Genomic DNA, 15178 nt, shown 5'->3' with positions numbered 1-15178 from the left:
AGAATACTTTATTCACCAAGGCTCTCATTCAGCATAGAAGGAGAGATAAAGAGCTTCCAAGATAGGCAGAAACTGGAAGAATATGTGACCACCAAACCAGCTCTGCATGAAATATTAAGGGGGACTGTCTAAGGGAAACAATCCACAAAAACAGGGACTGAATTGGTATCATGATGACACTAAATTCATATCTTTCAATAGGAACTCTGAATGTGAATGGGCTTAATGACCCCATCAAAAGGTGCAGGGTTACAGACTGGATAAAAAAGCAAGACCCATCTATTTGCTGTCTACATGAGACTCATTTTAGACATAAGGACACCTACAGCCTGAAAATCAAAGGTTGGAGAACCATTTACCATTCAAATGGTCCTCAAGAGAAAGCAGTGGTAGCCTTTCTTATATCAGATAAACTAAAGTTTATCCCGAAGACTGTAGTAAAAGATTAAGAGGGACACTATATCATACTTAAAGGATCTATCTGACAAGAGGACCTAACAGTCATGAATATTTATGCCCCGAATGTGGGAGCTGATAAGTATATCAATCAGTTAATAACCAAAGTTAAGACTTACTTAGATAATAATACACTTACAGTTGGAGACTTGAACACAGAATTTCTACAATCGATAGATACTCTAAGCACAACATCTTCAAAGAACTAAGAGCTTTAAATGATACACTGGACCAGATGGATTTCACAGATGTTTCCAGAACTTTGCATCTAAACACAACTGAATAGGCATTGCTCTCAAGTGCACAAGGAAGTTTCTCCAGAAAAGAGCACATACTGAGGCACAAATCAGGTCTTAACTGATACCAAAATATTGGGATTGTCCCCTGCATATTTTCAGACCATAATGCTTTGAAACCAGAACTCAACCACAAGAGGAAGTTTGGAGGGATTTCAAACTTGTGGAGGTTAAGTACCATCCTGCTAAAAGGTGTAAGGATCGACCAGGAAATTAGGGAAGAATTAAAAAGAATCATGGAAACTAATGAGAATGAAGATACATCCATTCAACATCTTTGGGATACAGCAAAAGGAGTCCTGAGGGGTAAATACATCACAATACAAGCATCCATCCAAAAACTGGAAAGGACTCAAATACTAAAGCTAACCTTCCACCGAAAGGAGCTGGAGAAAAAACAGCAAACAGATCCTACACCCAGCAGAAGAAGAGAATTAATAAATATTCGAGCAGAACTCAAGGAAATAGAGACCAGAAGAACTAGAACAGATCAACAAAACCAGCAGTTGGGTCCTTGAAAGAGTCAATATGATAGATAAACCATTAGCCAGCCTTTTTAAGAAGAAGAGAGAAAAGACTCAAATTAATAAAATAATGAATGAGAAAGTAGAGATCAGCACCAATAGCAAGGAAATACAAATGATTTAAATGATCTATTACGAGCAGCTATACGCCAACAAATTAGGCAATCTAGAAGAAATGGACACATTTCTGGAAAACCACAAACTACCAAAACTGGGGCAGGAGGAAATGGAAAACTGGAACAGGCCAATGACCAGGGAGAAAATTGAAGCAGTCATCATAAACCTCCCAAGACACAAAATTCCAGGGCCAGATGGCTTCCCAGGGGAATTCTACCAAATGTTTAAAGAAGAAACCATGCTTATTCTACCAAAGCTGTTCCGAAAGATAAAAAGGGTTGGAGTACTTCCAAAACGTTCTATGAGGCCACCATCACCTTAATAAGAAAACCAGACAAAGACTCCACCAAAAAGGAGAATTATAGACCAACATCTTTGATGAACACAGAGGCAAAAATTCTCAACAAGATACTAGCCAATAGGATCCAACAGTACTTTAAGAAGATTATTCACCATGAGCAAGTGGGATTTATCCCCGGGATGCAAGACTGGTTCAACAGTCATAAAGCAATCAATGTGATTGATCATATCAGCAAGAGAAAATAAGAACTGTACGATCCTCTCAATATATGCAGACAAAGCAGTTGACAAAATACAGCATCCATTCCTGATCAAAACTCTTCAGAGTATAGGGATAGAGGGAACATTCCTCAGCATATTAAAATCCATCTATGAATAGCACACAGCAAATATCATTCTCAATGGGGAAGCACTGGGAGCCTTTCCCCAAAGATCAGGAACACGACAGGGATGTCCAATCTCACCACTGCTATTAAACATAGTAGAAGTCCTAGCCTCAGCAATCAGGTAACACAAAGAAATAAATGGCACTAAAATTGGCAAAGACGTCAAACTCTCCTTCTCGCAGATGACATGATACGGTAGGTAGAAAACCTAAAAGACTCCACCCCAATATTGCAATTCGGCAGTGTGGCAGGATACAAAATCAATGCCCAGAAGTCAGTGTCATTTCTGCACACTAACAATGAGCCTGAAGAAAGAGAAATTAAGGAGTCAATCCCATTTTCAATTGCACCCCAAAGCATAAGATACCTAGGAATAAACCTAACCAAAGAGGTTAAGGGTCTATACCCTACAAACTACAGAACACTTCTGAAAGAAATTGAGGAGGACACAAAGAGACAGAAAAATGTTTCATACTTATGGATTGGAAGAATTAATATTGTGAAAATGTCTATGTTCCCCAGGGCAATTTACACGTTTAATGCAATCCCTATCAAAATACCATGGACTTTCTTCAGAGGTTTGGAAGAAATAATCTTAAGATTTGTGTGGACTCAAAAAAGGACCCGAATAGCCAGGGGAATATAAAAAGGAAATCCATAGCTGGGGGCTTCACATTGCCAGACTTCAGGTAGTACTACAAAGCTGTGGTCATCAAGACACTGTGGTACTGACAGAAGAACAGACACATAGATCAGTGGAAAAGAATAGAGAATCCAGAAGTGGACCCTGAACTTCATGGTCAACTAATATTCAACAAAGGAGGAAAGACCACCCACTGGAAAAAAGTCTCTTCAATAAATGGTGCTGGGAAAATTGGACATCCACATGCAGAAGAATGAAACTGGACCATTCACTTACCCTATACACAAAGATAAACTCAAAATGGATCAAAGATCTAAATATGAGACAAGATTCCATCAAAACCCTAGAGGAGAACACTGGCAACACCCTTTTTGAACTTGGCCACAGCAACTTCTTGCAAGATTCATCCATGAAGCCAGGAAAAACAAAAGGAAAAATGAATCACTAGGACTTCATCAAGATAAGAAGCTTCTGCACAGCAAAGGAAACAGTGAACAAAACTTAAAGACAACCAACAGAATGGGAGAATATATTTGCAAATGACCTATCAGATAAAGGAATAGTATCCAAGATCTATAAAGAAGTTATTAAACTCAACAGCAAAGAAACAAACAATCCAATCATGAAATTGGCAAGAGACATGAACAGAAATCTCACAGAGGAAGACATAGACCTGGCCAACAAGCACCTGAGAAAATGCTTCACGTCACTTGCCATCAGGGAAATACAAATTAAACCCACAATGAGATACCATCTCACACCAGTTAGAATGGGGAAAATTAACAAGGCAGGAAACTACAAATGTTGGAGTGGAGGGGAACTCTCTTGCACTGTTGGTGGAAATGTGAACTTGTACAGCCACTCTGGCAAACTGTGTGGAAGTTACTCAAAGAGTTAAAAAAAAATGAGTTAAGAATAGATCTCCCTACGACCCAGCAATTGCAGTACTGGTGATTTACCACAAAGATACAGATGCAGTAAAATGCCGGGACACCTGTACCCCGATGTTTCTAGCAGCAATGTCCACAATAGACAAACTGTGGAAGGAGTCTTGGTGTGCATCGAAAGATAGATGGATAAAGAAGATGTGTTCTGTGTATACAATGGAATATTACTCAGCCATTAGAAACGACAAGTACCCACCATTTGCTTCAATGTGGATGGAACTGGAGGGTATTATGCTGAGTGAAGTAAGTCATTCGGAAAAGGACAAACATTATATGGTCTCATTCATTTGGGGAATTTAAAATTAGTGAAAGGGAATAAAGGAAAAAGAGAGAAAATGAGTGAAAATATCAGTGAGGATGACAAAACATGAGAGACACCTAACTCTGGGAAATGAGCAAGGGGTAGTGGAAGGGGAGGTGGGTGGGGGTATTGGGGTGACTGGGTGATGGGCACTGAGGGGAGCATTTGGCAGGATGAGCACTGGGTGTTACGCTAAATGGTGGCAAATTGAACTTCAATAAAAAATTAAACATAAATTTACAATTGTTCAATGAAAAAAGAAGTTCTGATGAATGGAATTGAGACTGCTGGAAATGATAAGGAAAGTAACTGTATATTGGAGAACTGGAAATGTATAAAAAGGTATGAGGAATAAAATGCATTTTTGTTGAGGGAAAGACTATTTTTTCCCAAAATGAGATTGGCTATTTATAGAGAGGTGAGGCTTATGAAATAACTTGAGTTAAAAAAGAAATTGGCGGAAGGTTATAAAGGAGAATCTTTGGGAAAAACTATGCATGATCTGGACTCCCTAAGATTGGAATATATGAATTTTTAAAATATGCTGATATAAGATTGGAATTTGTTCTTTTCTCTGAAAATTAGCTTAACTTTTTAAAAAGACAAAAACTTCTTTTATATTTGGTCTGTTCTTGATAAAAAATTATAAACAAGCTATTTTATCTTTATCTCCCCAGAAAAACAAGATTTCTCTTGTTTGATTAGGTTTGATTACTAAATCTTCTCAATATTTAAAGAAGCTGTTTTGCTAACAACCAAGTAACCCTCTGTTTTTGCCTTTGGGATCGTTTATTGTCACCGTGGTTAAATACATGATAAAGTATTAAATTTTACAGTGAACTATGATCCTATTTAGGCATACCATTTAGAATCTTCTGAGGTTCTTAACAAACTTCCTAAAATTTCAAATTCTAAATAATCATTTTGACTAATTAGGTTTGTTTATTTGGTATGTTAAGTTACATTGGAAGTATTGTCAAACAATGATTAATTTTATGAGGTTATATTATGTGGGTAAATGTTATGATGGTTCTAAAAGTTATGTAAAATTCTTAAAGTTTTAATGTGTCCTGACATAATGTCATTACATGTAATTCTAATTGGTAAAACATTGTGTGCCACAGAAATAATTGGATTTCCTTGTCAACCACATTAGAATAAAGTCTTATCAGATTTTTAAAAATTGGATATATATGACATGGTTGTCGTTTTGTGTGTAGGGGTAATTTTTGAGTATATACATATTTTACAAATAAATTATATAAAGATATATATATGCATTTTGACCTTCCATATTACCAGAAAGCCTCATAGTATGAACTATTGTCCAAAGAAATCATTTTAGTAAAACTAAAATAAATTAAATTACAAATTATTCAAATGAAATACAAAGAGGAAAGACAATAACTGAAAAATAGAATAGAGTGTCCAAAAGTGGTGAGATAATATGAAATGATGTAGTTCGTATGTTATTCTGGAGTTCCAGAATAAGAAAGAGGTAAAGAACAGGGGAGACCATATATCTGAAGAGCTGATAGGCAAGGATTTTCTAACGTCAGCAAAAGACAAAATACACACACAGATCCAATTAGCTCATGAAACACTAACCAGGATAAAAATCCTCCAGTAGCATAAATAATAGAATGATCTAGCAGAATTGTTAAAAAATTTGAGCAATACAGGGGCGCCTGGGTGGCTAAGTCAGTTGAGCATCCTATTCTTGATTTCGACTCAGGTCATGATCTCGGGGTCATGAGACTGAGCCCCATGTCAGGCCCTGAGATCAGTGGGGAGTCTGCTTAAGATTTTCTCTCTCCGAACTGGAGCGTATCATGCTGAGTGAAGAAAGTCAATCAGAGAAAGACAAACTTTATGGTTTCATTTAATCGAGGAATATAAAAAATAGTGAAAGGGAATAAATGGGAAAGGAGAAAAATGAGTGGGAAATATCAGAAAGGGAGACAGAACATGAAAGACTCCTAACTCTGTGAAACGAACTAGGGGTGAGTACTCTAATTGGCTGCATAATTGACTGGACCTTTGGAAACAAACCTGATGTTAAAGAGAGGGTTTTGGAACCTCCCTGATAGTTGCAGCAAAAATTTAAGGGGATGCCCTATTTGAAACTGGCTACTAAACACATATGCAGAGAAATGAACTTACCTAGGAGATAAAAACCCAGAGTTCCCCTCAAAAGTTGTATTGAGAGAAGACCATGGAAGTCAAAGTGGAGCAAACATCTATTAGGTTGAACGCTTTAAAATCATCCTATGAGGTTAAAAATGGTGCCTTATTGGACGTGCTAGCTCAGATTAAAAAGGAAAAATAACCATCCTTCGCTGGCCTCTTCTCTGCATACCAGCCCAGGGAAAGACTTGGCTTGCAGTGTGCCTAATGACACCGGTGCAGATGTTCAGGCAAGTTCAGTCATGTGGAGGGCAGCAGATACTCAAAGGTTAAGATGTGACTCATGGATCAAAAGGAAGGAGAAAATTCTCAGCCTACTGACATGATAGTTGCAAAAGGCAGCGTAGAAAGGTACTATTGAGTAAATCCACCCACTGACATTTACATGATCCTCTTAAAATTACGTGATATTGTATTTGAAAGCATCTGTCATCTAGTCAGTGCTTACAATTTTGGAGAGTATTCTAGGCAAACCTGGCATTCTCAGGAATTCCTGCAAGAAATGAAGAAGCTTGTGGAAGGGTCATGTGACTAACTATTGTCACTGAGATATGAGAAGAAGTACTGTGTGTCCTATCTGAAGCAGTATGCCATTTCTGTGCTTTCTCTTTTCCTCAGCAACAGACATGGTAATCTTTTTTTTTTTTTTTCAAATATTTGATCTACAGGGGGACCTGGGTGGCTCAGTAAGTTAAGCGTCTGCCTTTGGCTCAGGTCATGATCTCAGGATCCTGAGATCAAGCCCTGTGTTGGACTCCCTGCTCAGCGGGAGTCTGCTTGTACCTCTCCCTCTGCCTGTCTCCACTGCTCATGCTCTCTTTCTCTGTCTGAAATAAATAAATAAAATCTTTAAAAAATATTTGATCTCTTTATTTCCAGAGGGAGAATGAGAGCGTGAGAGAGCAGGGCTTGTGGGGTGGGAGTCGGAGTTTGAGGAAGACAGAATCCCGAGCAGACTCCATGCTGAGCACAGAGCCTGACCAGGGGCTCAACCTCACGACCCTGACATCATAACCCGAGCTAAAATGAAGAGTCAGATGCTTACCCAAATGTTCTACCCAGGTGCCCTCAAACATGACAAACTTGTGATGAGATGGTGGCACGTCAAAACAGCCTGGAAACTTGGGTTCCTTGAGAGTGGTGAGACCCTGCCAAACAGCATCAAAATTTAGGTGCACAAAATACCAAACCTCTGCTCCATTAAGCCATTCAAAGTTCGGGTTTTGCCTATTGCGTCAACTAGAATTTGCTTTAGCTGGCAAATACACAGCTACTTGTATAGAGAATGGCAAAAGCTCACCAACATGAAGGGGAAGGAGACAAGGGAACTCCCAGAGGATAGGGGAATCAGCATGGTCTCACCCATCAGCACAATGTAAATTCTCCAGGTCAGAGAACTGAGAAAGGCAGCAGTGGCTTGGAGGTCTGAAATCCCTAGAATTACCTTATCTATGCTGAGCCGATGTTGGGCACAGTTTTCTAGGATATGCAAAGCAGGCAGGCTCTCAAAGGGTAAAAGGTTATTTGGAATACATTTAAAGCAACTAGATGTGTAAAAATTTGAGTTTGTTTGAGGATATTTTAGGAAAGGCCTTGGTTTCACACTTCTGGAGTCATCAGGAAACTAGCACACTCTGTCTCCTGCCCCCCTCCCTGCAAGCTTAATTTGCCTTCCTATTATGCTTGGTTGGTCATGTCTTCCTCAATGGTAGAGCTGTCCCTCCAGCACTTGGAGGATACTGGTTCAGCTCGCTCTCCATGTGAGGAACTCTCTCCTGCCACCATTTTTTTCTTTCACAGGATTTTACTGATTTTCATGAAAAATGTGACTTTTAAGGTTACCCATAATGGAATGGTTCCATGTCCCGTTGAGTATGTAAGCATTAGGCACCTCGCCTATAGATGTTTTAAGATATCTCATTTGACTTTATCCTTTTTGTGCTTTTATTTGTGTTGACACGTTATGTGTACTGGAGGCCAGATAAAGTTGATCCAACTTGATTGTGTAATTGTTGAATAAGATATTGTTTAAGAAACATTTCTTGATTTCCTATTGGGTGACAAAGCCCATGATGGGTGCCAACAGTATGATGAGTCATGACATCTTCGAAGCGCCCATGGCAAATATTCTCAATGGGTAAACACTGGCATCCTTTCCCCTAAGATCAGGAAGAAGGCAGGGATGTCCACTCTCACCAATGCCATTCAACATAGTACTAGAAGTCCTAGCCTCAGCAATCAGGCAATGAAAAGAAATAAAAGGCATTCAAATTGGCAAAGAAGAAGTGAAACTCTCCCTCCTTGCCAATGACATGATATTGTACAGAGAAAACCCAAAAGTCCACCCCTCAAGGTTATTAGAACTCACACAGCAATTCAGCAATGTGCAGCATACAAAATCAATGCCCAGAAATCAGTGGCATTTCTCTACACTACAAATGAGATAAAGAGTAATAAGGAGTCAATCCCATTTACAGTTGCACCCAAAAGCATAAGATACCTAGGAATAAACCTAACCAAAGAAGTAAAGAATCTATACCCTAAAAATTACAGAACACTTCTGAGATAGATTGAGAAGGCACAAAGAGATGGAAAAATATTCTGTGCTCATGGATTGGAAGAATTAACGTTGTGAAAATGTCAATGCTACCCAGGGCAATTTACACATTTAATGCAATCCTTATCAAAATACCATGGACTTTCTTCAGAGAGTTGGAACAAATCATTTAAGATTTGTGGAATCAGAAAAGACCCTGAATAGCCAGAGGTATTAAAAAGGAAAACCAGAACTGGGGGCATCACAATGCCAGATATCAGGCCTTGACACAAAGGTCAATGGAACAGAATAGCGAACCCAGAAATGGGCCCTCAACTCTATGGTCAACTCATATTCAACAAAGCAGGAAAGACTCTGCACTGGACAAAGGACAGTCTCTTCAAAAAATGGTGCTGGGAAAATTGGACAGCCACGTGCAGAAGAATGAACAGAGACCATTCTCTGACACCATACACAAAAATAAACTCAAAATGGATAAAAGATATAAATGTGAGACAAGAATCCATCAAAATCCTAGAGGAGAACACAGGCAACTCCCTTTTTGTATTGGCTATAGAAACTTCTTGCAAGATACATCTATGAAGGCAAGAGAAACAAAAGCAAAAATGAATTATTGGGACCTAATCAAGATAAAAAGCTTCAGCACAGCTAAAGAAACAGTCACCAAAACTTAAAGACAACCTACATAATGGGAGAAGATATTTGCAAATGACCTATCAGATAAAGGGCTAGTATCCAAGATCTATAAAGAACTTATTAAGCTCAACCGCAGAGAAGCCAACAATCCAACCATAAAATGGACAAAAGACATGAACAAAAATTTGACCAATGAAGATATAGACATGGCCAAAAAACACATGAGAAAACGCTCCACATCCCTTGCATTCAGGGAAATACAAATAAAAACCACAATGAGATACAACCTCACTCCAGTGAGAATGGGGGAAATTAACAAGACAGGAAACAACATATGTTGGAGAGAATATGGAGGAAGGGGAACCCTCTTGCCCTGTCGGTGGAATGTGAACTGGTACAGCCACTCTGGAAAACTGTGTGGAGGTTCTTCAAAGACTTAAAAATAGAACTGCCCTACGACCCAGCAATTGCACTGCTGGGGATTTACTCCAAAGATAGAGATGCAGTGAAACACGGGGACACCTGCACCCCAGTGTTTATAGCAGCAATGTCCACAAGAGCCAAACTGTGGAAGGAGCCTCGGTGTCCATCAAAAGATGAATAGATAAAGAAGATGTGGTCTATGTATACAATGGAATGTTCCTCAGCCATCAGTAAGGACAAATACCCACCTTTTGCTTCAATGTGGATGGAACTGGACGGTATTATGCTGAGTGAAGTAAGTCAGTCGGAGAAGGACAAACATTATATGCTCTCATTCAATTTGGGAATATATAAAATAGTGAAAGGGAATCAAGGGGAAAAGAGAGAAAATGAGTGATAAGTATCAGTAAGGGTGACAGAGCATGAGAGACTCCTAACTCTGGGAAATGAACAAGGGGTCGTGGAAAGGGAGGTGGCCGGGCGGTTGGGCTGAGTGTGTGACAGGCACTGAAAGGGGCACTTGATGGGATGAGCAGTGTGTGTTAAGCTTTATGTTGGCAAATTGAACTCCAATTTAAGAAAAAGTTGTTGTCCATGTGTTGTAGCACTTCTGGAACCAGAGAGAAAGAACTTCATGTGGGCATACCACCCTATCAGAGGGTGAGACACTCAAGACAGGAGTGATATGTCATGACTCATCATACTGTTGGCACCCATCATGGGCTTTGTCACCCAATAGGAAATCAAGAAATGTTTCTTAAACAATATCTTATTCAACAATTACACAATCAAGTTGGATCAACTTTATCTGGCCTCCAGTACACATAACGTGTCAACACAAATAAAAGCACAAAAAGGATAAAGTCAAATGAGATATCTTAAAACATCTATAGGCGAGGTGCCTAATGCTTACATACTCAACGGGACATGGAACCATTCCATTATGGGTAACCTTAAAAGTCACATTTTTCATGAAAATCAGTAAAATCCTGTGAAAGAAAAAAATGGTGGCAGGAGAGAGTTCCTCACATGGAGAGCGAGCTGAACCAGTATCCTCCAAGTGCTGGAGGGACAGCTCTACCATTGAGGAAGACATGACCAACCAAGCATAATAGGAAGGCAAATTAAGCTTGCAGGGAGGGGGGCAGGAGACAGAGTGTGCTAGTTTCCTGATGACTCCAGAAGTGTGAAACCAAGGCCTTTCCTAAAATATCCTCAAACAAACTCAAATTTTTACACATCTAGTTGCTTTAAATGTATTCCAAATAACCTTTTACCCTTTGAGAGCCTGCCTGCTTTGCATATCCTAGAAAACTGTGCCCAACATCGGCTCAGCATAGATAAGGTAATTCTAGGGATTTCAGACCTCCAAGCCACTGCTGCCTTTCTCAGTTCTCTGACCTGGAGAATTTACATTGTGCTGATGGGTGAGACCATGCTGATTCCCCTATCCTCTGGGAGTTCCCTTGTCTCCTTCCCCTTCATGTTGGTGAGCTTTTGCCATTCTCTATACAAGTAGCTGTGTATTTGCCAGCTAAAGCAAATTCTAGTTGACGCAATAGGCAAAACCCGAACTTTGAATGGCTTAATGGAGCAGAGGTTTGGTATTTTGTGCACCTAAATTTTGATGCTGTTTGGCAGGGTCTCACCACTCTCAAGGAACCCAAGTTTCCAGGCTGTTTTGACGTGCCACCATCTCATCACAAGTTTGTCATGTTTGAGGGCACCTGGGTAGAACATTTGGGTAAGCATCTGACTCTTCATTTTAGCTCGGGTTATGATGTCAGGGTCGTGAGGTTGAGCCCCTGGTCAGGCTCTGTGCTCAGCATGGAGTCTGCTCGGGATTCTGTCTTCCTCAAACTCCGACTCCCACCCCACAAGCCCTGCTCTCTCACGCTCTCATTCTCCCTCTGGAAATAAAGAGATCAAATATTTTTTAAAGATTTTATTTATTTATTTCAGACAGAGAAAGAGAGCATGAGCAGTGGAGACAGGCAGAGGGAGAGGTACAAGCAGACTCCCGCTGAGCAGGGAGTCCAACACAGGGCTTGATCTCAGGATCCTGAGATCATGACCTGAGCCAAAGGCAGACGCTTAACTTACTGAGCCACCCAGGTCCCCCTGTAGATCAAATATTTGAAAAAAAAAAAAAAAGATTACCATGTCTGTTGCTGAGGAAAAGAGAAAGCACAGAAATGGCATACTGCTTCAGATAGGACACACAGTACTTCTTCTCATATCTCAGTGACAATAGTTAGTCACATGACCCTTCCACAAGCTTCTTCATTTCTTGCAGGAATTCCTGAGAATGCCAGGTTTGCCTAGAATACTCTCCAAAATTGTAAGCACTGACTAGATGACAGATGCTTTCAAATACAATATCACGTAATTTTAAGAGGATCATGTAAATGTCAGTGGGTGGATTTACTCAATAGTACCTTTCTACGCTGCCTTTTGCAACTATCATGTCAGTAGGCTGAGAATTTTCTCCTTCCTTTTGATCCATGAGTCACATCTTAACCTTTGAGTATCTGCTGCCCTCCACATGACTGAACTTGCCTGAACATCTGCACCGGTGTCATTAGGCACACTGCAAGCCAAGTCTTTCCCTGGGCTGGTATGCAGAGAAGAGGCCAGCGAAGGATGGTTATTTTTCCTTTTTAATCTGAGCTAGCACGTCCAATAAGGCACCATTTTTAACCTCATAGGATGATTTTAAAGCGTTCAACCTAATAGATGTTTGCTCCACTTTGACTTCCATGGTCTTCTCTCAATACAACTTTTGAGGGGAACTCTGGGTTTTTATCTCCTAGGTAAGTTCATTTCTCTGCATATGTGTTTAGTAGCCAGTTTCAAATAGGGCATCCCCTTAAATTTTTGCTGCAACTATCAGGGAGGTTCCAAAACCCTCTCTTTAACATCAGGTTTGTTTCCAAAGGTCCAGTCAATTATGCAGCCAATTAGAGTACTCACCCCTAGTTCGTTTCACAGAGTTAGGAGTCTTTCATGTTCTGTCTCCCTTTCTGATATTTCCCACTCATTTTTCTCCTTTCCCATTTATTCCCTTTCACTATTTTTTATATTCCTCGATTAAATGAAACCATAAAGTTTGTCTTTCTCTGATTGACTTTCTTCACTCAGCATGATACGCTCCAGTTCGGAGAGAGAAAATCTTAAGCAGACTCCCCACTGATCTCAGGGCCTGACATGGGGCTCAGTCTCATGACCCCGAGATCATGACCTGAGTCGAAATCAAGAATAGGATGCTCAACTGACTTAGCCACCCAGGCGCCCCTGTATTGCTCAAATTTTTTAACAATTCTGCTAGATCATTCTATTATTTATGCTACTGGAGGATTTTTATCCTGGTTAGTGTTTCATGAGCTAATTGGATCTGTGTGTGTATTTTGTCTTTTGCTGACGTTAGAAAATCCTTGCCTATCAGCTCTTCAGATATATGGTCTCCCCTGTTCTTTACCTCTTTCTTATTCTGGAACTCCAGAATAACATACGAACTACATCATTTCATATTATCTCACCACTTTTGGACACTCTATTCTATTTTTCAGTTATTGTCTTTCCTCTTTGTATTTCATTTGAATAATTTGTAATTTAATTTATTTTAGTTTTACTAAAATGATTTCTTTGGACAATAGTTCATACTATGAGGCTTTCTGGTAATATGGAAGGTCAAAATGCATATATATATCTTTATATAATTTATTTGTAAAATATGTATATACTCAAAAATTACCCCTACACACAAAACGACAACCATGTCATATATATCCAATTTTTAAAAATCTGATAAGACTTTATTCTAATGTGGTTGACAAGGAAATCCAATTATTTCTGTGGCACACAATGTTTTACCAATTAGAATTACATGTAATGACATTATGTCAGGACACATTAAAACTTTAAGAATTTTACATAACTTTTAGAACCATCATAACATTTACCCACATAATATAACCTCATAAAATTAATCATTGTTTGACAATACTTCCAATGTAACTTAACATACCAAATAAACAAACCTAATTAGTCAAAATGATTATTTAGAATTTGAAATTTTAGGAAGTTTGTTAAGAACCTCAGAAGATTCTAAATGGTATGCCTAAATAGGATCATAGTTCACTGTAAAATTTAATACTTTATCATGTATTTAACCATGGTGACAATAAACGATCCCAAAGGCAAAAACAGAGGGTTACTTGGTTGTTAGCAAAACAGCTTCTTTAAATATTGAGAAGATTTAGTAATCAAACCTAATCAAACAAGAGAAATCTTGTTTTTCTGGGGAGATAAAGATAAAATAGCTTGTTTATAATTTTTTATCAAGAACAGACCAAATATAAAAGAAGTTTTTGTCTTTTTAAAAAGTTAAGCTAATTTTCAGAGAAAAGAACAAATTCCAATCTTATATCAGCATATTTTAAAAATTCATATATTCCAATCTTAGGGAGTCCAGATCATGCATAGTTTTTCCCAAAGATTCTCCTTTATAACCTTCCGCCAATTTCTTTTTTAACTCAAGTTATTTCATAAGCCTCACCTCTCTATAAATAGCCAATCTCATTTTGGGAAAAAATAGTCTTTCCCTCAACAAAAATGCATTTTATTCCTCATACCTTTTTATACATTTCCTGTTTTCCAATATAGAGTTACGTTCCTTATCATTTCCAGCAGTCTCAATTCCATTCATCAGAACTTCTTTTTTCATTGAACAATTGTAAATTTATGTTTAATTTTTTATTGAAGTTCAATTTGCCACCATTTAGCGTAACACCCAGTGCTCATCCTGCCAAATGCTCCCCTCAGTGCCCATCACCCAGTCACCCCAATACCCCCACCCACCTCCCCTTCCACTACCCCTTGCTCATTTCCCAGAGTTAGGTGTCTCTCATGTTTTGTCATCCTCACTGATATTTTCACTCATTTTCTCTCTTTTTCCTTTATTCCCTTTCACTAATTTTAAATTCCCCAAATGAATGAGACCATATAATGTTTGTCCTTTTCCGAATGACTTACTTCACTCAGCATAATACCCTCCAGTTCCATCCACATTGAAGCAAATGGTGGGTACTTGTCGTTTCTAATGGCTGAGTAATATTCCATTGTATACACAGAACACATCTTCTTTATCCATCTATCTTTCGATGCACACCAAGACTCCTTCCACAGTTTGTCTATTGTGGACATTGCTGCTAGAAACATCGGGGTACAGGTGTCCCGGCATTTTACTGCATCTGTATCTTTGTGGTAAATCACCAGTACTGCAATTGCTGGGTCGTAGGGAGATCTATTCTTAACTCATTTTTTTTTAACTCTTTGAGTAACTTCCACACAGTTTGCCAGAGTGGCTGTACAAGTTCACATTTCCACCAACAGTGCAAGAGAGT

The sequence above is a fragment of the Vulpes lagopus genome, chromosome X, assembly GCF_018345385.1.
Source record: "Vulpes lagopus strain Blue_001 chromosome X, ASM1834538v1, whole genome shotgun sequence".
NCBI lineage: Eukaryota > Metazoa > Chordata > Mammalia > Carnivora > Canidae > Vulpes > Vulpes lagopus.
Note: the sequence above shows the minus strand (reverse complement) of the source record.